Below are 22,989 nucleotides of genomic sequence, written 5' to 3'. Positions count from 1 at the left end.
AGAGGAAGGAGTGTTTATCCTGTGGCTCCCACCACCCTTAGTGGAAAAGGACACCCACTACTTTTTGCCCTGGTTGAGCAGGCAGAACCCTGCAGACATCCTATACTGAGGAGTGTCAGAGATGCCCCAGGGCAGGGTAAAGCAAGGGGCTTAAGTTTGCTCCTGCTAGATGCCATTCAAAGCCAGAGCAGAAGTGGTAGCCATAACCATTGGCGAATAAGAGCCCAGGATATTAACTGTTGTCCAAGAAGCACCTAATAACCTTGAGAGTGGTTATCAGATAGCTAAGCACTGATGTGGATGCTTTCTTTTATGACTTTTATACTCCAAGGATTAGTAGTGTCATGTGGTTTTCTACCTCCTATGGAGTTCATTTTGGTAAGCTATATGTTTCTTTGAAAATCATTCCAGTGGGGCTGGAGATATAGCTCAGTTGGTAGAGTGCTTCGCTCACAAGCACAAGGCCCTGATTCAATCCTCAGCACCACAAAGGGAAAAAAGAAAATCATTCCACTTCATCATTCCTTCTCTTTCATACAAGACTTTTAAGGAGTTGTTCAATTTATTGTAGAATTTTGCTTTGTTTTTACACAAACCAGCTTGGATTGAATGATACTTTTCTGTTTTACAACTAAGCAATTGGTCCTCTTATTATGTTAATACCTTTTAACAGCTTTACATTTATTTTACATTTTAAACAACTTTTCTCTTGAGATGAATGCTTAACTCAATTTCATCATTTCTTTTAAAAATAATAATAGCATCCTAGGATATGATTTATTTTCAGAGTATAGTTTTGTTACCCACCAGAAGTTTTGAAATGTGGTCTTATTATTATTGCTATTTTCAAACAGTATTTAATTACATGCTTCATTTCCTTTCTTACCCAACAATTATTTAGAAGAATATTGCTTAATTTCCTGGTATTGGGATTCTACTTCTTAATAGTTTTCTCACTGATCTTTTGTGTTGTTAGATTTTGGTGAAAGATAGTCTACATCTAAGAATTTATTGACATTTCTTTTGTGTGTGTGTGTGTGTGTGTGTATACATACATGTATATGTGTGTGTGTGTATTTGTTCTAATTAGTTATACATGACAGTAGAATGCATTTTGTTGACATTTCTTTTATAGCCTATTTATTATCTTAGTTTATAAATGACCCACAGACATTTTAAAGGGATATGAACTAGATGTTTGTGGACTATAAATGTTAAAAAAGCTTATAGATTTATTCTCTTGTGTTCATTGGATTCATTAAAGTCCATGAAAGAACTGATAATTGTTGTCACTAAGATTACAGTTCATCAATTTATTCTTCATTTCTAAAATCTCATTTTTAATACTTAGCTACTATTTTATGCAGAACATAAACATTTATGAACCTTTTTTGAAAGGGGTATCAGGGATTGAACTCAGGGGCACTCGATCACTGAGCCACATCCAGCCTTATTTTGTATTTTATTTAGAGACAGGGTCTTGCTTAGCACCTCACTCTTGCTGAGGCTGGCTTTGAACTCATGATCCTCCTATCTCAGCCTCCTTAGCTACTGGGATTATAAGTATGTGCTATGGTGCCCGGCTATGAATATATTTTATTTGTGATTTGTATCTTGTATTGACATAATTTTATATAATACTTTTCTTGAATTCTTCTTAATATTAATATTGCTATTCCTACTTTAGCTTTTGCTTTATTATCATTTATGTATTATATTCTTGTGTGTCCTTTTAAAAAAGAGCCTTATTGGTCACTTTATTTTAGATCTTCTTTGTTAAAACAACATAGATGATTAGGATTAAGAGGAAATAGAAGCCACCTAATGTGTCTCAAATGGAAAGGGACTTAATACAGGCAATTAGTGCTTACAGAAGTGTTAGGAGAGACCTGAGGAGTGAAGCGGTTACAGGGATTGATTCCAAGTTCACGGTACCAAATCTGCGGCCCATAGGTCAGGAAGCCATTGTTGTTGCTGCCTATATAATTGTCTTTTACTCACCCAAATTGGTCACCAGATGCTGAGATGTAGGTCCAGCCACTGTCCATGATCTTCTCTGTCCAAACTCATTTCCAGTCGCAGCAGCAGGAAGACAGCTCCCACTTCATCTCCACCCTCCAAAGCTCCCCCCAGTGCACATTATTGGCCTGACCTAATTTGTACCAAGAACCTCATTTTGAAGGTCTATTAAAAAGGTAATTTTTAGTTTTCCAACCTCTCCAAATAGAAGGAGGATGGAATGAAAGCTAGGAGACACAATTAAACATGTTGGATTTTTCCTTTTGAAAAATTGTGAAAGACCAGCCTCATATCCGATCAAGATTCCCACAGTGATTCTAATGGATAGTGTAGCTCTGTCTCTTTTATTATAATAACTATATATGATATTGACCTAGCGTTTTAATTCTTATGTCTACATGAATTTATACTTTAATGTCTTTTGATTTGTTGATCAACTTTTAGTTGATCTGTTTTAAGTAATTTGCAAGTTTTATATCCCACTTTATTCTACCACTGATTATCGTTAATCATTAGATTAAATATACATAAATATATTTAGACTTTGTATACCTTTAGGTTAAACATGTGTATATATTTGTATATACACATATATCTTTTTTAAGGTCAAGCATAAATTTGTTTCTACCAACACACGTAGAAGATGTAGCAGTCAGATGTAGCTCTTGTTGATAAATAAGAGAAACCCTCTGCTAACTTGAGTAGAAAAGGATTCTACTGGAAGGATATTTGCCAGATCATAGAATTGGTGGGAGGTGGAGCCAGGTATGGTGGCACATGCCTATAATCCCTGCTACTCAGGAGGCTGAGGCAGGATGGTTAAAAGTTCAAGGCCAGCTTTGGCAACTTAACAGGACCCTGTCTCAAAACAAAGTTCACGGGCTAGGGGTATGGCTCAGTAGTAGAGTGCCCCTGGATTCAGTCCCAGTGTAGTAGGAAAAAAAAAAAAAGAATTTGTGGGAGAGGCCTGGAGAGCCAGGTTAGGAAAGTAGGCAGGTGGCAGGAAGCTAGACCAAGGTCACACCCAGGATGAGCCTAATTAGAGTCCTGCTGCTACCACTTCCACAGCCCCAGAATCAGGCCTCTGCTCTCTACTCCCCTTCCTCTGGGTGCAGACCTTGGGTGGAACTTCCTACTGGCTGAACTTGGGTCATCGACCTGGACATCAGCTATTAGGGGTGCAGAAGGACATGAGTTCAGTTTTTAAACTTCAATTGTGAAAGACCAGTCTCATATCCCACGAAGATTCTCACAGTGGCTCATTCCTTGAACCTAGGAAGCTGTCAGATGCTGAATGAAGTATCCCTGGATGAAGGGTCTTCTATATGTGTGCACACGTGCACACACACACACACACACACACACACACACACACTCACACACACCCTCATTGTAAAACATGAGAAATAGAATCTGTTCTTCCTTCTTCCTTTTAGATCGACCAGCAAGCATCCATGGACTATCTTCTATGAGTCAGAAGCAGTCATGGACACAGCATATGGAAATAAGAGGCCAGTTTCTGTCTGCACAGAATGTCTAGCCTGATAAGGGAGAATGAGATCCCCACAGGTGCCCTTTTAATATGCGGAGACACATGCTGGGAACTTGTATATTTTCAGGGTGGAATTGGATCAGAGGGAAGGGATGGTTAGCCCTGTCTGAGTGGGAGAGGACTGAAGCTGATCTCATCTTAAAAGAGGGGCACTTTCCAGGTACCTCCTAGGGAGAAAGGTACAAGGAGCTGGCTGTGTGGAACCCCATGGAAATATATGTACCCAGGATTGTCACCAGGGTATGAAATACAAGGTGGGACTCCAGGTCTGGGCTGGAGAGGTAGATAAGGCCTCCCCAGGCCAGAGGTAACAAAGGGAAAATGACCTGAGACAACAGGGATCGCCTCAACCCACCAAGCGCTGTTCCCAACTTGCCTTGCCCTGGTCATGCAGTGGTCAACTCTAATCCCCAGGTCTCCACTCGGGCTTGGGGATAGCCTCTCTGTGAAACTGACTGAGTCTTTTTACCCACAGAACTTCTAATCCTGCTGGAGCTTGGAGAAAGGAGGGAAGGAGGGACAGAAAGATGGCAGAGCTTCATACAACCTCATCCACCTTTGGCTCAGCAGATAGAAGACCATTTCCCACTGCCCCATAGACACCAGAGGAACTGCTTAAGTTGAAGTGGCCATTTGGATCAGAGGCTCCAGAGTATTTTCTGAGAGGAGGACCACTGAAGTCATAGAGGTTGAAAGGTAGAGGCTTCATTGTCCCAAGAGAGGACAACATCGGAATATCTGACCTTCGGCGGCCACCAGGGACCCATTGGTGTTAGCCAGTGAAGTAATCATGTCCCAAAGAGTGACCACAAAAGGGACATCTTCCTTTTCTCTTTTTCCAAGATAGGACTCAGAATAGAACGGGAGTGAGGTGACAGTGTTGGGCTGGGCTGCCGTTTTCAGTACTGGATTGATACTATTTGATAACTGAAGGTAGGTAAAAAGTTCTAAGATGTCTGCAGGGGAGCTTATCTATCTGGTGGGAAAGGAAAGTTTGACAAGTAGAACTGGGGAAAGGTTATTGGAGAAAAAAAAATAAAAACACTTTATGGCTGATGGAGAACAACGAGGAGGGAGTTCTACACAGCACAGAATATGAACTGTTTCCTAAAAATTGCCCTTAGATCTCCTCATCCTCCTGGCAGCTGCTCCAGTCCTCACCTCTGCCACCTCCCCTGGTATCTTTTTCCTAGCTGCCTTTTCTTTGGCTCAGCAATCTCTGGCTGCCATCAGTTCAGCCCTACCCACCGGAACCTGTCTTGCCAGGACCTGACCTCAGCAGGCTGAGTCACACCTGCATCATTCACTGTTGGGCCGCAGGTCTGCATCCTGCTTCCGGCCCCAACCCTGCTGTTAGCTCTGTCAGGTTCCCTGGGCCAGGAAAGGACTTGGCTTTCTCGCTCCCTCTTTCCAAATTAGATTCCCCAGCAGCAAGAAGACATCAAGCTTCCTGGAGAGATGTAACTTTGCTTATGAATTTGACCATGACTTTTGCTCAGTGAAGAGCAGCCTTTTTCTGCCTTTCCAAACCATACTCAGCTGTGCCCTTGAATGAACTGGGGCAGAAGTCCTTAGGTCCTGACTAAATGTGTTGTTCCCATCTTGCTTTCCCCTGGCCATGCAGTGGTCAACTCAGCTCCTCACGTCTCCACTCAGCTGTAGGGCCTCTCCAGGGTTGGTAGGCATTCTGCCACCGAGCTGGTCTTTGTGGCTTTGTGCCCACAGTAATTACTAGGGCTGGGCTGTGCACATCCTCTTTACCTCCTCTACTTCCAGTCTGCAGGACCTGCCACCCCTGCAGCAGCTGGAGAGGTGTCTAACCACAGGCTGGACGTGCGTGATTGCAGGTGTCTGCTTGACCACTGATCCCTCCATGGCCCCTCTGCTCTCCAGAGGCCAGACAGGGATTCAAAACATGTCCAGGCATGTCTGACACTGATCTCTTCACCATGAATTTCCCAATATCTGCAGCACTTGTGCATTGATACAGGTTGATTCTGTAAAAATACTGATTTCTAGCCTGCACCACTGGTAGACTCCCATAGCCTCTCTCACTCTAGCTTACATAAAGCCACATAAAAGTGGTCTGCATTTCACACAGATGGGCCCTCAAATTCCATACCTCATGGTTCTAATTTTGATTTTGTAACAGACGCCATCGTTTCTCTCTTTTTGAAGGTGATTTTTCCAAGGATCACACAGCTCTGTGGGGTTAACCTCTGCTCCCTTGCCTAGTGGGCATCATGAAATCTCACTCTTGGCACAGTTCTAAGGGAGGACCTTACTTCTGAATAATAGCTCAGGTCAAAACCCAGACAAATTCACTAAATAAGATCCAAATGTTCCAGGCTGCTTTGCAGACTGTTGCCATGGTATCCCATCCAAACAGACAATCCCACCTTAAAAGAAAAATATCGATAAGCAATGGAGATCCTTACTGAAGTTTCTTTTAGACCCAGAAGAGAGAATCATATAGCACATCATACAAAAAACATCTCCCCAAATCTCCTCTAAACAAGTCTTACTATGCCCAGACTTTGATTTTGCATCAATTCTTTACCATGAGGGCTCTAAATGTAAAACTCTCCAGTATTTCCTCCAATTCAATGTGCTGCTGTGCTTCTGTCTCTGCCTCTTTCTCTTGCCTTCTGTCTAGTGTTAAATTCCTTTAGCATTTCATCATACCTACTTCTCGGGTCAACAAAACCATCTTTGGGGAGGCTCAGCCTCTTTAGAAGGACCAAAGGGACAATTTTTTTTTCTGCAGTGGTTTTTTTTTTAATAACTTTGAAAATTTTGAGATAAATGCAGATTCACATGTAATTGTAAGAATTACCCCATGTATATTTCCCTAGCTTCCCCAATGGTAGCACCTCACCAAACTATAGTACAATTTCACAACCTTGTTATAGTTATTGTCATTGATACATTTAAGATACAGAACATTTCCATCACCACGAAGATGCCTTATATTGTTCTTTTATAGCCACACCAACTTCCCTCTCTACCACCCCTGGCAACTCCTAATCTAACCTTCATTTTTTTAAGTGTGTTACTTCAAGACTGTTAATGGAATCACATAGTAAGTAACTTTAAGGATTTTTTTCCACTTAGAAAAATTCTCTGGATTCATTCAGGTTTGTGCATGTAGCTGTATTAATAATTATTTTTCATGGCTGAGCAGTATCCCATGGAAACACATATTACACTGGTTTAAGCACTTACCCTTGAAAAGTATCTGGTTCCCCCCCCCCCCCCAGTTTGGAGCTATTATGAGTAAAACTGCTGTAAGTATTTGTATACTGGTGTTCATGTGAACCTAAGATGTCATTTCCCTGGAATGAATACCCAGGTATACAATTGCTGAATCATATGGTAGTTGCATGTTTAATTTCTTAAGAAAATACCAAATATTTTTCCAGAGTGGCTATAACACTTTCCATTCCCATCAGTGACGTAAGAATGATCCAATTTCTAAACATTCTTATTAGCATTTTGTGATATATCATTCTTATTTTAGCCACGTTGACAGGTATTATAATAACATTTCATTGTGGTTTTCATTTGAATTTCCTAATAGCTAATGATACTAAACATTTTTTCATGTACTTGTCATCTTTAAATCCTCTTCAGTAAAATGTTTCTCCATGCCTTTTGCCCATTTTCTAATTGGATTGTTTTCTTTCTTACCTTTGAATTTTGACTATTCTTTATAAAGTCTAAATAGTAGTCCTTTCTCACATATATGGCTTGGAAATATTTTCTACAACCCTGTCTCTTGTCTTTTCATTAACAGGGTCTTTCATCAAGTGAACATTTTTTTAGTTTGATGCAGTCCAATTTATGAGTTTTTCCTTTGTGGATCATGATTGTGGGGGTCAAGTTCAAAAACTCTCTACCTAGTCCTAGATATCAAGCATTTTTTCCTGTGCCTTTTTATAAACAATATTTATAGTTTTACATTTTACATTTAACCATGATCCACTATTGAATTAATTTTTATGTAAGATGTGACTGAGGTAGAGATTCATGCCTATCATGTCCCAATGTCCCAACACCATTTGTTGAAAAGCTCTTTTTGCCCTATTAAATGGCTGGTGCATTTTTGTTAAAAATTAGTTGTACATAATCACATGAGACTGTTTCTGGGTTCTCTGTTCTGTTTCACTGATCTGTCTGTTCGTCTTTTTGCCAATACCAGATGTCTTGAATATAGTAGCTGTATAATGTGAATCTTGAAATTGGGTGAACGAATTTCTCCCACTTTATTCTTCTTTTTCACAATTGCTGGAGCTATTCTAGTTCCTTTGCCTGACCTTATAAATTTTAGAATAATTTTGTCAGTATTTTTTAAAGTCCAGCTGAAATTTTGGTAGGAATAAACCTATGCATGTGTTTGTAGACAATTGATATGTTTATTATGTTGAGTCTTCCAATCCATAAACACATTCTCTCTCTCCTACTATTGACATTTCATTTCCTTGGAAACACAGTCTAGGTGTATATTTATCTTTTTCAGAAATTAAAAATGCTACTATATTTTAAATTTCAATAGCCATGGGTTTATTGCTAGAATATAGAAATATAATTTTTGTGTATTCATCTGGTATGCTGTAACCTTGTTGAATTAACTAGTTGTAGGATAATTTTTTTAAAGTTTGTGAGATTTTTCTATTTTGACAATCTTGTCTTCTGTAAATAGGTGCCATTATACTTTTTCTCTCGCTCCCCGCTCTCTAGGCTAGTACTGACTAGAACTTGTAGGAGTCAGTGGAGGTCCTCGCCTTGGTCTCATTATTAGGGAGAAACATTTATTCCTTCTCCATTAAGTATAATGTTAGAGCATCATTTCACAGATGCTCTTTATCAAATTGAGGGCATTCCCCTCTAATCTCTTTTGTTTTTATTCTAAGTTGAGGACTATCAAATGATTATGTGATTTTTCTTCTTTAGCTTGTTAATATGAGAGAACATTTTTTGATTTTGAATATCGAACTAGCCTTTGTTGTATTCCTAGAATAAACCCCACTTGGTCATGGGGTATAATTATTTTTGTGGATTGCTGAATTCCATTTGCTAATACTTTGTTAAGGATTTTTGTATTTATTTTCATGAGGAATATGGCTTTGTAATCTTCGTTATTTATACTGTTTTCTTTTTCAGGTTTTGGTATCAGAGTAATATTAATTTCAAAAAATGAGTTGGGAAATGTTTTCTCCTCTCTACTTTCTGGAAAAGACGGTGTAGAATTGGTGTCATTCTTAAATAGTTTATAGAATTCTCCAGTAAAATCATATGGGCCTGGAGATTCTTTCTTTGAGAGCTTTAAAATTATGGATTCATGGTAGGGAAAAGACTATTAAATCTGTTTTGTATTGGATAAGTACTTTGTGCTTGAGGAAATGGTTCATTTTCTCTAACTTGTAAAATTTATGTGTTTAGAGTAATTTGTAGTATTTATTTTTGACGTCTGCAGGGTCTATAGTGACTGTACTTGTTTTATTCCTGATATTGATAATTTGTGACTTCTCTCTTTTTTATTTGTTAGTCTCTTAGAAGTTTGTCGATATTACTGATCTTTTCAAAGAACCAGCTGTTTTTCTCATTGATATTATTGTTTTCCACTTTATTGATTTATGTTCTTATCTTTACTAATTCCTTCATTCTATCTCCTATATGTATAATTTGAGCTTCTAATTATAAGTTATTGATGGTGGAGCTTAGGATTTTTTGAGATTTTCCCTTTTTTTTGGGGGGGGGTCCAGTTCTATGCATTTAGTACAATAAATTCTCTCCTCAGTACCGCTCTAGCTATGTACTACAAATGTGATGCTGTCTTTTCATTTCTATGTACTTTAAAATTTTCCCTTGGGACTGACTCTGATTCATGGATTATTTAGAAGTGTGTTTTTTAATTTCCACATGTTTGGAGGTTTTTCCTATTATCTTTCTGCTATCAGTTTATGGTTTGATTCACTGTGTTTGGAGAACCCATTTTGTGTGAATTCACTTCATTTACATCTGTGTTAAGGTTTGTGGTCCAGGATAGGGTCTATCTTGGAATAAGTTCTGTGGCACCTGAAAAGAAAATGTATTCTGCTGCTGGGAGTGGAGTATTTTATAAATGTTGATTAGATTCGTATATGCATGTGTGTATACATGTGCATGTATGGTACTGGGGATTCAACCCAGGGGCATTCTAGCACTGAACTACAACTCCCTCCCCAACCCTAGGGTGGACTCAAACTTTCCTGTTTTGCAGGGATGTCCACTCTCACACTTCTATTCAATATAGTTCCTGAAACTATAGCCAGAGCAATCAGGCAAGAGAAGGAAATTAAAAGGATGAAAAAGAAATCAAATATCTCTATTTGCTGATAACATGATCCTATTTCTAGAAGATACACAAAAATTTCCACCACAAGACTTCTAGTGTAAATACTTTCAGCAAAGTAACAAGATAAAAGATCAGTACTCATAAATCAACAGTTTTCCTGTATACCAACAGCGATTCATCTGAAAAAGAAATCAAGAAAACCATCCCTTTCACAATAACCTCATAAAAATTAAAATACTTGGGAATTGAACCAAGGAGGTAAAAGAACTGTACAATGAAAACTACAGAACACTGAAGAAAGAAATTGAAGAAGGCCTCAGAAGATGGAAAGACCTCCCATGTTCTCAGATAGCCAGAATTAATATTGCCAAAATGCTACCATTTTGGCTAGACTACTAAAAGCAATGTACAGATTCAATTTAATCTCCATCAAAATACCAATTAACAGACCTTAAATTCATTTGGAATAATAAGAGAACCAGAATAGCCAAAGCAATCCTGAGCAAGAAGAACAATGCAGGAGGCTTCCTGATACCTGGACTCAAATTATATTATAGAGCTATAGTAACAAAAATGCATGGCACCGTATCAAAATAGACATGAAGATAAATGGAATAGAATAGAAGACACAGAGACAAATCCTCATGCTAACAGCCATCTGATACTTGACAAAGTTGTCAAAAATACATGTTAAAGAAAAGACAGCCTTTTTAACAAATTGTTCTGGGAAAACTACATATTCATATGTAGAAGAATGAAATTAGGTCTCTGTCTCTCACCCCAAATAGAGGTCAAATCAAAATGGACCAAAGACTCAGGAATCAGACCAGAAACCTTGCAACTGCTAGAATAAAACAAAAGATCAACATTCCATTATATACGTGAGGGCACCTACTTTTTCAACAAGACCCTTAAAGCTCGAGAAATAAAATCAAGAGTCAGTAAGTTGAATGACATCAAATTTAAAAGCTTCTGCACATCAAAGGAAACAGTGAAGAGGGGGAAGAGATGAAATTTCAGTGTAATTTTGATTTGCATTTCCCTGACTGCTAACAACGTTGAACATTTTTTTTATATATTTTTTGGTCATTTGTATTTCTTCTTTTGAAAAGTGTCTTTTAAATTCATTTGCTCAATTATTAATTGGTTTATTAAGTTTTGATATTAAGTTTTTTGAGTTCTTGAATATATTCTAGATACTGATCCTTTGTCAGAAGAGTAGCTAGCAAGATTTTCTTCCATTCTGTGGATTCTGTCTTCACATTCCTAATTGCTTCATTTGCTGTGAAGAAGCCTTTAATTTATGACATCCTACTTATTGATTCTTGGCATTATTTCCTGGGCTTTAGAGGTCCTATTAAGAAAGTTGTTGCCTGTGCCTATATGCCGGAGTGTTGACCCTATTTTCTTCTGGGGGTTGCATAATTTCTGGTCTAATTCCTAGGTCTTTGATCTATTTTGAGTTGATTTTTGTGCAGGGTGAGAGACAAGTGTCTAGTTTCATTCTTCTGCACACAGCAGTCAGAATGACAGTCATCAAGAATACTAACAATAATTAGCAAGGATGGTGGAATGTGACGGACATCATTATCCAAAGTACATGTATGAGACACGAATTGGTGTCAACATACTTTTATATACAACCAGAGATATGAAAAGTTGTCCGGTATATGGGTAATAAGAATAGTAATTGATTCCACTGTCATTTATTTTTTTAAAAAAATCAATAAAAATTTTTTAAAAAATACTAACAATGATAAATGCTGGAGAAGATGTATAGAAAAAAAAGAATACTTTTACACTGTTGGTGGAAACCAATAAAAGCAAAAGACTAGGTACACATAAGAGAAAACATATGACCTTTAAGAGTCTTCTTATATTCGTTTCACACATAATGGTCAGGGTGTTTAGCTGAAATTGAAAGAAATAAGGAAAAGTATGTCTAGACTATTTTACCAGAAGCTGGAGCCTTACAAGGAAAAGAAGGTGGTAGGGGAGGTGACAGGATATCATAAGGAGATGGTGAAGATCAGTGGAGTGGAAGGAGAGTGGGGGGGGGAAGGAGGAAGGAAAAGGGTAAGAAGTATGGAAATGGATTTAACCAAATTGTGTTATATATGTACACAAATGTATCAAAGGGAATTTCCCCTTGATGTATACATAGAAAGTAACTGAAAAATAAATAATGGCGTGAAAGGCAGGTGAGTAGAAGAGAGGAGGGAGAGTTTGGGGGTGGGGAGGAAGAGAGGAGGAAAAGGGGGTGGGAATGGGGACTACAATAAAATTCCTTGCATGTATAATTTTGTCAAAATTAACCCAGATTCTATGTATAATTATAATGCTCTAAAAAAAATAACTTGCTGTCTTCTTGCTGTCTTCCTGCCTAAGTCTCCTGAGAAGCTGAGATTACAGGTGTGCACCATGATGCCTGACATTTAGATTCTTTGGGTTGATGGTTTTGTTGAGTTCTTATACATTCATACTGCTTTTCTATTGAGTTTTATAAAAGTTTGAGTGGGATGGTCGGGAGGTATTCAACTATTGAATTTGTCTATGTCTCCTTTCAGTTCTGTTTTTTGCTTCACATATTTTGTAGCTCTCTTGTTTGGTGCAAACGTCTCTAGGATTGCTATGTGTTCTTGATCGATTTGCCCTTTTATCACTATAGAATTCCCTTCCTGTCTCTGGTGGATTTGTTTGCTCTTGTGTCTACTTTCCAGATATTAATGTAACCACTTTTATTTTTATCTTGATGTTGCAAGATATATCTTTTCCCATTCTTTAACTTTCAACATACCTATGGTGTCATATTTGCAATAATTTTCCTCTTGATGTTATTTATATTTTTAAATTCACTTGGGAAATCTCTTCCATTTAATTAGTGTATTTAAACCCTTTAATGTGACTGTTGATATGGTAGGGCTTAAGTTTGCCATTTTATTTTTTGTTTTCGGTTTTGCTTTTTCTTGCCTCCTTTTGAGTTACTTGAAACATTTTTTTAGAGCTCCATTTGACCTATCTGTAGTTTTTAAATGTGGGTCATATAGTGGATTGTTTTTAGGGGTGTAGAGGTGTGATTGTTTCTATCTATCTATCTACCTACCTACCTACCTACCTGTAGTGTTTTGTGTATGCTAAGCAAGGGCTTTACCACTAATCTACATCCCCAGACCCCTAATAGATGCTTTGAAATTTCTGGCAAATAATTCTAACATCTCCGATTTCTTGATCTTCATATTTATTGTGTTTTTTTTTAATTTAGTTTGAGATCTTTCTGGTTCTTGAAAATCAGATGAGTGATGTCCAACTAAAACCTGTCCATTTTTATGTTATATTTTGAGACTGAATTTTACTTACATCATCTGCTTTAGCTGGCTTTCTCTGACACTGCTATGACAGGTTCCTTAGGTCCTAGGCTCCCGGGGGGTTACCTTCTTCTCTCTGCCTTTAAGAGTCTTCTTATATACATCTCACACATAATGGTCAGTGTTTAGCTGAAATCAAAAGAAATAAGGAAAAGTATGTCTAGACTATTTTTACCAGAACTAGAAGTCTGATTTATTGTCCTTGCACAAATAAGTGGAACAATGAGATTTTTATTTTGTAGAGACTGTTCTAGGGCCTATATAGCAGTGTAATTTGAACATGATTGAAATGGAATACAACAAATTTAAAAGTTATTGGCAGAGATAAAAGGAGATAATGATATATAAATAAAAGGACAAATTGATATATGGATGTTGACCCACAACAAGGGAGGGTGGGGCGGGGATAAATAGAAATTAATTGGATTAGAGGAATAAAGGGAAGGGAGGGAATGGGAATAGAAAAACAGCAGAATGACTTAGATTCACTATCTTCTGTGCATATATAAATACATCACCAGTGGAACTCTATATCATGTACCACCACAAGAATGGGATCCTAATTAGAATAAGTTATACTCCGTGTATGTATAATATGTCAAAATGCACTCTACTGTCGTGTATATCTAAAAATAACAAATTTTAAAAAAAGAAAAGGACTGGGCTGGGGATGTGGCTCAAGCGGTAGCGCGCTCACCTGGCATGTGTGCAGCCAGGATTCGATCCTCAGCACCACATACAAACAAAGATGTTGTGTCCGCCGAAAATTAAAAAATAAATATTAAAAATTTTCTCTCTCTCTCTCTCTCTCTCTCTCTCTCTCTCTCTTAAAAAAAAAGAAAAGGACAAATTCCAGAATTATTTGGACCATGAAATTAAGAGCACTAAATGATTTTTTTCTTTGTTCTTTTTAGCTATACATGAAAATAGAATCTATTTTGATATATTTATACAAGCATAGAATATATCTTACTCTGATTAGGATCTCTATCTCTTGATGCACATGATGTAGAGATTCACTGTGGTGTGTGTATGTATATATATATATATATAAGAGTTACATCAGATTCATCTTATTGTCTTTTCTATTCCTATCCCCTCTCCCTTCTCTTCACTCCCCTTTGCCTAATCCACTGAATTTCTATTCTTCCCTGCTCACCCCCTTATTGTGGGTTAGCATCATATCAGAGAAAACATTTGACCTTTGGTTTTGAGGAATTGGCTTATTTCACTTAGCATGAGTCTCCAGATCCATGCATTTACTGGCAAATGTCATAACGTCATTCTTCTTTATGGCTGAGCAATATTCTGTTGTGTATATATACCACAATTTTTAATCTATTTGTCTGTTGAAGGGTACCTAGTTTGGCTCCGTAGCTTAGCTATGGTAAATTGTAAAACATTAAATAGTTTTCTGAATGCAGAAAAGGAGTCCAGACAGTCAAGTTTTATGGCTTGGGAGCTAATATGGTGGCTGTATCATAAGACTGGGAACACAGGAGGAGACGTAGCTATGGTAAAGAGAGAGATGAAAGCTGTGCTGTTTCAGACACCTTGATGTAGATGCCTGTCAAGCAGTTTATACACTAATAGGAAGAAGTGCTGGGAACAGATCAGGAGTGGTTCTGTTTGTTTGAATGTCCTCAGCATAACATAGTAGTAAAACCATGAAAGAGAGACAGAGAGATCACAATGGTGATAGAGGGAGGAGCATGGGCCAAGGAGGGGAACTTAAGAGGAGCAATTAGAAGCAGGAGAGGAGGTTGTCTTAGAAACAGTGGAAAATAGACTGTAAAGACAGAAGTGATTATTGTAATCCAGAAGTAAAAGATCATCATCAGATGAAGACTATAGAGCTCCTAGCTTTTCCTTTCAAAAAGCCTGGTAACTTTTTCCAGAGTAGATACAGTATAGTGCCAGGCAGGAACTTGAAGTGGGAGGGGAGAAAGTGCAGAGAGCTAGTGTAGACCTGCTTCCTAAAGCTTGGCACCCAGAGAAGGGCTAGGAATGAAGCCAGACCAAGCAGATCTCTCCCCGGCCAGCCCTCTTTTTGAAGATAGGAGAGATTCAGCATGCTTTTATGTGCTGGAGGGAGAGAGCCAGCAGGGAGGAGCGGTTTGAAGACATGGGACAGAGAGGGGCTAACTGGTAGACCAAGAAACAAGGGGCAAACCACAGTTAGGAAAGTAGGGGAAGGTTTGGCTTTGAGGCCAAGTCCAGGCAGTTGGTCCTAGAGGTCTGGAGAGAGACAGGTAAGGAAGGGGAGTGAGGTCAGGGACGTAAATCTCTGGGTGGGGAACAGGAAGGGGAAGTAGATTACAGATGCCCACTCCAATTATCTTGCTAATATGGATAATAGGTATTCTGCTGGGGTAACAGCTAGGTAACAGGTGAGGAGGGAAATTGGAGAGAGAGTAATGACTTGGAAATAGAGAAGGTGCTGATTATAAACAAAGTGAAGGGATGTCCATTCCATCTGACAACTCAGTTCAAATTGGATGCATGGAAGTTGCAGTACCAGCCCCATCATTAAGAATGGAGGTGGGATGGGTGCTGTGGCACACTCCTGTAATATCAGCAGCTGGGGAGGCTGAGGCAGGAGGATCACAAGTTCAAAGCCAGCCTCAGCAAAAGTGAGGTGCTAAGCAACTCAGTGAGACCCTGTCTCTAAACAAAATACTAAATAGGGCTGGGGATGTGGCTCAGTGGTTAAGTGCCCCTGAGTTCAATCACCAGGATCCCACTCCCCCGCAAAAAGAGAACTGAGGTGGTCAGACTTTGTCTGTCTTGAAGGAGGGCTGGCATGTGCCACATGCTTCCTGAAGTGCCCTGCTAGTGTCCTGATGGACATCTGGCTGGAGCTGATTGACCTTACAGTTCTGGGGACTCTTCCAGAAATAAAAATTGGTGTGTCTAGAAGCAGATTTTAAAGGCAGTTTCTCTTCAAAATATCTTTCATCATATACTTGATAATCATCCTATGACACCATGGCAGCATTAAAATGGGTGATATCAAGAGAACTATCTTGAAGCCTTTATTTCCAGTCCAAAACAGAGCTTTATCTTGTGTTTGTCATAAATGTACATATTCTTCTCTTCCGGATGATTATATTTGCAAAGTAGAGCTGGCTTTAATCACTCATGGCAGGATGATCACATGCTACCACCCTTCCGTGGATATTCCATGTGGACACGCAAAACCTATCGCTCAACCAGATCCTGTGCACAATAATGAAGAAACCCATGATCAAGTGCTGAAAACCAGAATAGAATGAAAGGATAAGCACCCTGAGCAAGGACCCATGACAAAAACTTAGCAAAAACTACTTAACTGCTAAGTGTCACTGTTATCCTCGAGGATAGTATCACAGACATAAGAAACTGAACCTTCCAAAATATGGTTGATATTGAGATTCTTGAGAAAATCAAAGAGAAATGTTATCCTGTGTCTCATTTGCCATTTGAGAAAATGCAATCTGGTATATTCACTGTTATGTGATAAACTAATAATAATAAAATGTCTCTTCATATATTAGAATATGTATTTCTTTATCATTTCTGGATTTTGATATTCTTATTCAAAGTAACCTATCCCATCTTTTCTTTTGGGGTATATGAAAGTCTATCATTTATTTTTACGTGTCTGAGTATTTTTATGTTACCTAAACATTATTATTAGTAGTAGTATAAAGATGGTTAATAAAATGTGCATGTTTCCTAAGAAAAAAACAAAAGAGCTGAGATGTTTTTCCAACTGAATTCATGAGTCAGTCTCAACCATATTTTCATTTGCAATGTGTGAGCCAGAACAGATATAAGTTCTTGGCAAAAGAAAGAAATGAATAGACATTTTGGTGATGGTTTTTCAATGCAGAGAAAAAATGTTCATGTGAGATCTGATCTGTAAGTCATGCGTTTGCAAATACCACTGGTACTAGGCTTGTATGGTTTGCGTTGTGTCATTATGATAAAAAAAAAATAAAACAAAGGAATTCCATGAATGGCCTATATTTCACTGTTTGGGCACAAAATCAACTGAGGTCGGGTAATAACAAGCAGCCCTACTGCCATCTAATCCTCTCTTACACTGCCAGGACAATGCTCCTCTTTATGCCACATGGAAGTCAGGCCTCTGTGATTGTAGGAACTCCCGCCAACTCAGCACTTGGCTTGGTGACCCAAGGGTTCTCGGGCCACATCATCAGACACAGCTGGTGCCACGGACACATCCGTGGTCTTGCTCCCCACGCGATGGCCATTGAAACCCCAGGGTGGGGACTCACTGAGGAAACCCCACATAGTCCCTACTGAGCCCCAGGGAGGGCAGGGTTGACGTCAGGCTGGGAGGTGAGGGGCCCAGACCCACAGAAGGCAGGCTGTGTTCCAGGATGTGACAGTTTCTGTGGAGAGAAGATGTATGGCCTCTTTCCACTGGAGTGTGGCGGAGGCTGGAGGGGCAGTACAGCCAGGCCCTCCAAGGAATTCATGCCTTGTCAGGAGGTTTGCCCAGAAAGGCTGAGATGGCAGAGGGTAAGGGAGAGAAATTGTGTCATCTTCCCCAGGTAGAGCTAAGAGTTTACCATCAGTCCTATAGGGGCTTGTAGCATCTTTTTCTTCCACCAAAGAAGGAACAAAACAGGCATTTATTTAATGCTAATAATGGACTACCTTCTTGACTAGGCCTTCCTCAATCTTCACAACCTGGGAAGCACATATAAGCACACTTCAGAGGATAAAGTGGTATCAAGGGGGTTAAGGGACTTACCTGCTGCCACATAAATAGAAGTGGGGCATTTGGGATGAGGGCTCGGGTTTTGTGATCTGGAAGCCTATTCGTACTCTTCCCATTTTATCCAAAGAAACCTATCAAGTAATTTTTGTGTATTCCTTCTGCTCAGGGTACCTATTTAAACATCATAAGAATTTGCAACTCAAGACTAAATGACCTCAGAGGGCAAGTGAGCATTTGCCCAATGGCCTACGGGGTGGAAAGGATGTTTTTCACTTTTACAGGTTTGGAAAGGGTGCAGCTCATTGCCTTTGAACTTGATGGTGCTCACCGCCCAGAGCACCCACTTTACACTCGTTCCTATCCCGACTCAGGTAAGCCCTGGGAGAGTGGACCCAGCCACTCCATCACTTATATAACAGGGACTTGATCCTGCAACCAGGCTAGGTGTCCATCAATAGATGAAAGGATAAGGAAAATGTAGTATGTAAATAAGCAATGGAGTTTCTATTCAGCCATAAAGAAGAACAAAATTATGTCATTTGCAGAAAAAAAATGGATGAAACTTGAGATCTTTATGTAAAGAGAAAAAAAAGCCAGACTCAGAAACTCCAGAGTCATGTTTTTATCCATATGTGAAAGCTAGAGGGGGAAAAAAGACAGAGGGAGGGTCTCATAAAATTAGATGGGAGACCAGTAAAGGGGATCAGGGGGAAGGAGGAGAGGAGGGAAAGCCAAGGGCGAGAAAGTGAGGATCAAAATTGACCATGCTGTGTTCTGTGCATGTATGAATATATCACTGTGAATCCCACTCTTGTGTATAATTATAATGTACCAGGAAAATGTTAATAAAAAAATACAACAGAGTTGAGGTGTCTTATCTTTTTGAAACCAAAGTTAGGACACATGATCTAAAGCATCTTTTGATTTATAAATAAATGTATATAAAAGGAAAAAGAAGTAAAACATATTTATTTGCCCATATGATAAATGATTTTTATGGAAGGGTTCACAACTATGAGACATTCTGGATGAATTGACAGTAATAGCATCATGCTGAAGAGGAGGGAGTCCTTGAGATGTCCTTGTTAATTTAAACTGATTTTAGAGGAGGTGCACAGTGGCCGGGCATGCGATCTGGACTGGCCAGCTTTTCAAGTAGATGTTCTGCCTTACTGCAGTTGAACGATGGAGGTCTAAAAACTTTTTCTGTTAATCATTGTGAGTGGGTGACATGTTGGAAAATTTCTTTCAGAAATCATGCAGATCTCTCAGGAACTGAGCCTCTTTGAAGCTACTGAATCTCCTTTTCCAATCACCAGGACCTGGTTGGTACCTGTTCTCTTGGTACATGGTCTTCAGGTGTCCACTTCTCATTGGAGCATTGGAATAACAAGTCCCCTGCAATCTGCTTATAACCCTGAGCAAAGGCGTCATGCTGCTACCAGGCCCAGGACCCATACACCTCATCAGGCAGGGCCTCACTACTCAGCCAGTCCACAGCCTGTGTTCTACCTGTGGCTTTCTTGCCACACTGTGATTTCTTCTGATTTTTTCTTTCATGAATGACATTCTTCCTAACCCTTTCCAATAATGGGAATTGCCACCTGCAACACGAATCCATTGTGAATCCCTGTTCCACATCCCATCTCTTCAGGCTCTTCACAGAACCTTTGTTCTACCTCCTACAGTGAATGGCTCTCTCTTGGGAAAAGCTGAGGCCTAGTCCCCTGGGCAGTACCTTGGAAGCCAAAACCTTCGTCAAAAAAGGATCACTTCCAACATAGCTTGTAGGTGCTGTATTCTTGGCTAAGTGAGGCATCTTTTCTAAGTGGGACCTTTCATGTGGCATGTCCCCAATGTGGTACAGGGAGGAAGGTGAGATGATCAGCAAATAGTCCTTGTCCTCTGACAACTTTTGGCCTCTTCTCAGTATTAGATGCCTACTCATTGTGGACAAGTTGCTCATTAGCAGAAGCTGATGAGGCTAAGGATGGCCAATGGCCCATTCTAGCACCTCCCTCTTAAAGTCATGATTATGTCATCTGCAAATAGAGATAGTTTTACTTCACCAGTTCTAATCTGGATGCTTCCTTCCTTTCCTTTCCTCCCCTTTTTTCTCTTCCCTCCATCTCTTTTCTCTATAATTGCTCTTGTTAGAGCTTGAGGCCCAACGTTGAATGGATGCATAGACATGGTGAGAGCAGACATTCTTGTCTTATTTGTATAACGTTAGCTACAGCCTTTCAATAGACACTGAATGAGTTCTCCAGAGACACAAAACCAATGTGATATATAAATATGTAGAGATTTATTGTAAGAAATTGGCTCATATAACTATGGAGGCTGAGAAGTCTCAAAATCTACAGTCAGCAAGAGGGAAACCCAGGAGAATTGATGGTGTCATCCCAATTCAAGTCTGAAGTCCTGAGACACAGAAGAGCTGATGGGTAACTTCCAATGGAAAGCAAGCAGAAAGAGCCAAGAAGAGCTGACGTTTGGGTTTAGTCCAGAGACAAGACCAATGTCCCAGCAAAAGTAGCCAGACAGAAGGATTTTCCTGTTATTCTCAAAAGGGTCTGCCATTTTGTTTTCTTCAAGACTTCAACTTATTGAAGGGGACTGGTCTATATTAAGGAGGGCAACTTGCTCAACTTATTCCATCACTTCAAAGTCTCATCCAGAAGCACCCTCACAAGCACCTGGAGAATGTTTAACCAAATATCTGGGCACTTCATGATCCAGTCAAGTTGACATGTACAACGAACCCTCAAGTGCTCTTTACCAAGCTGAGGAAGTTTCTTTCTCTTCCTAGTTTGTTGGACACTTTTTAAAATTATAAAGTGGAATTGGATTTTGTTAAATGCTGTTTTTGAATAGGGATGCTTTTGTATGTTTTTTTTTAATCTAAGGATTGCATTAGTTGATTTTCACATGTTGAACCAACATTTCATTCCAGGAACAATCTCACTCTGTCATGTGCATAATCCTTTTTAATCCATGAATGATGTTCTTTAATCCTTCATTTAAAAAAAGATCCCTTCCAACATAGCAGCTTGGAGGTGCTGTATTCTTGGTGGAATGAGGCATCTCTTCCAAGTGGGTGGACCTGACTTTCACCTGGCACATCCCCAGTTTGGTTAGCTGGTATTTGATTGAGGATCTTTATGTCTATACTCATAAGAAATACTATTTTGTAATCTTCTTGTGATTTGTATGATTTTGTTATTTTAGTAATATTGGAGCTGCAGAATGAATTAGGAAGTGGTGATAATTCTTCTTTAATACTCACCAATAGGATTCACCAATGTCACCATCTAGTTGTACCAAAGTTGTCTTCACAGGAAGTGGTTAGGTCTCTTGTTATAGGTATATTCCAGTTTTCTATTTATCTCAAGTCAATTTTGGCCACTTTCCTCTTATTTTCAAATGCCAGCCTTTTCCAGGTTGATGAGAGAAGAAAGATCACAGGTTTGGGAGCCCAAATCCTTGTTCCTGATTATCCAAGTGAACATTGTAACATTATTTTATGCTTCTGCAAAAACCAAACTCCAGCACACTTGTTTCTAGCATTAAATTAAATGAGGTCTTATAACCTGTGATATGAAATGTATTAGGTAACCTCTAAATTCTAGTTTATCTTCTTGAACAAGACACCTGTTTTCTAATTCCAATATCATAATTTTTTTCAAACCATCAAGTCTGAGATTATGATTCCACTGGCAAATAAAAGGGTATAAATAACAAACATAAGTGGCATGAAGAAGGGAAAGAGGGTCAGCTAGTGAGCAGTGACTGTCCAAGGACAGGATAGAGTGGCCTGTAGGGTGTGGGGTAGGTATTGACAGACTCGCTTCCTGGAAAGATAGATATGAACTTCCTGATCATAAAATCTCGAGAGGACTGAGATTCCCGGAAACCACACAGAGTAAAATGTGGAGGAAACAATCAGATTTGCATATGGAATTGGAATTTAGAATACTAAGCTTCATAGCTTAATATGGTAGACACAGAAGCCTAAGCATCTTAAAAAGAGCAAGAGAAGAGAACAAAACTCATCCCAAAGAAACAAAACAGAAAGGTGGATGATCAAGCAATATGGCACATGGCAAGTGTCCACTGACTTCCCTCACACATAATACTCAGAATATCTAATTGTGGTTTGGAGACTCCAATATTCACAGTGGTGTCTGTTGGGCTACCAGGGAAGGATGGGAGATCCTCCATGAGTGGGGCATGGTGTGACGCTCAGGAGTGGACAAAAGGAATGGGCAGGGGCAGGGGGAAGCCATTATTATTTCTAAGTGAACAGAAGAGAGAACACAGTTTGATGACACATGAAGTTGTGCTGGGTAAGAAAATACTTAAAACTCTCATAGAACACCAAGGAATTCTAATGCATTTTCTGGTTTGAGTTACTAGAAGAAAAAAAGGAAAGTGGGGCAGGGGACATACAAACATTGAAAACAAAATTCACCTTTTTGGACTTCTGGGCAATTTTGGATTGTTTTTGATTACAATGGATTTATCAACTCTACATCATAATCTACTGAAAGGGAAATTTTAATTTTCTTTTGTAGTGAATTTCAATCAGTTACCTGTCAGAATAGCAATCTATTAGACAGCTTCTTGATATGAATTGCATTGTCTAATTTTCCTAGGTAACAAATTAATAAATTTAAAATGTGCCCTTTTAAGATCAGAGCTAATTAAGATTTAAATTGCAAGGGATGATTTCTTTATTAGGATTTCCCATCCATAATGAAAACAAGAAAAAATAGAACCCTTTTCTTTTGGAAACATGTGATTTATTAAATTACAAAATGCCTAATCTTCTCCCAAGAAACTCACTTGCAAAAGCTCTGACAGTTATAGGGGGGAACCTCCAAGGTTAAACTAGAGTAAATCTTTTTAATAGATTTGGAGAGATGAAACTTTAACTAGAAATATCATTAATAATTAAAATAATGTTAAAAATGTTTTAAAT

At 39.0% G+C, this 22,989-nt stretch overlaps 1 pseudogene; it reads left to right on the top strand.

The window, feature by feature from the left end:
- Nucleotides 1-16,261: 16,261 nt before the first annotated feature.
- On the top strand, nucleotides 16,262-16,678 carry LOC120885005 (large ribosomal subunit protein mL42 pseudogene; annotated as a pseudogene).
- Nucleotides 16,679-22,989: the final 6,311 nt, after the last annotated feature.

Source organism: Ictidomys tridecemlineatus, chromosome 12, assembly GCF_052094955.1.
Source record: "Ictidomys tridecemlineatus isolate mIctTri1 chromosome 12, mIctTri1.hap1, whole genome shotgun sequence".
In the NCBI taxonomy this organism is placed as follows: domain Eukaryota; kingdom Metazoa; phylum Chordata; class Mammalia; order Rodentia; family Sciuridae; genus Ictidomys; species Ictidomys tridecemlineatus.
Note: the sequence above shows the minus strand (reverse complement) of the source record. Positions and strands in the feature narration are given on the sequence as shown.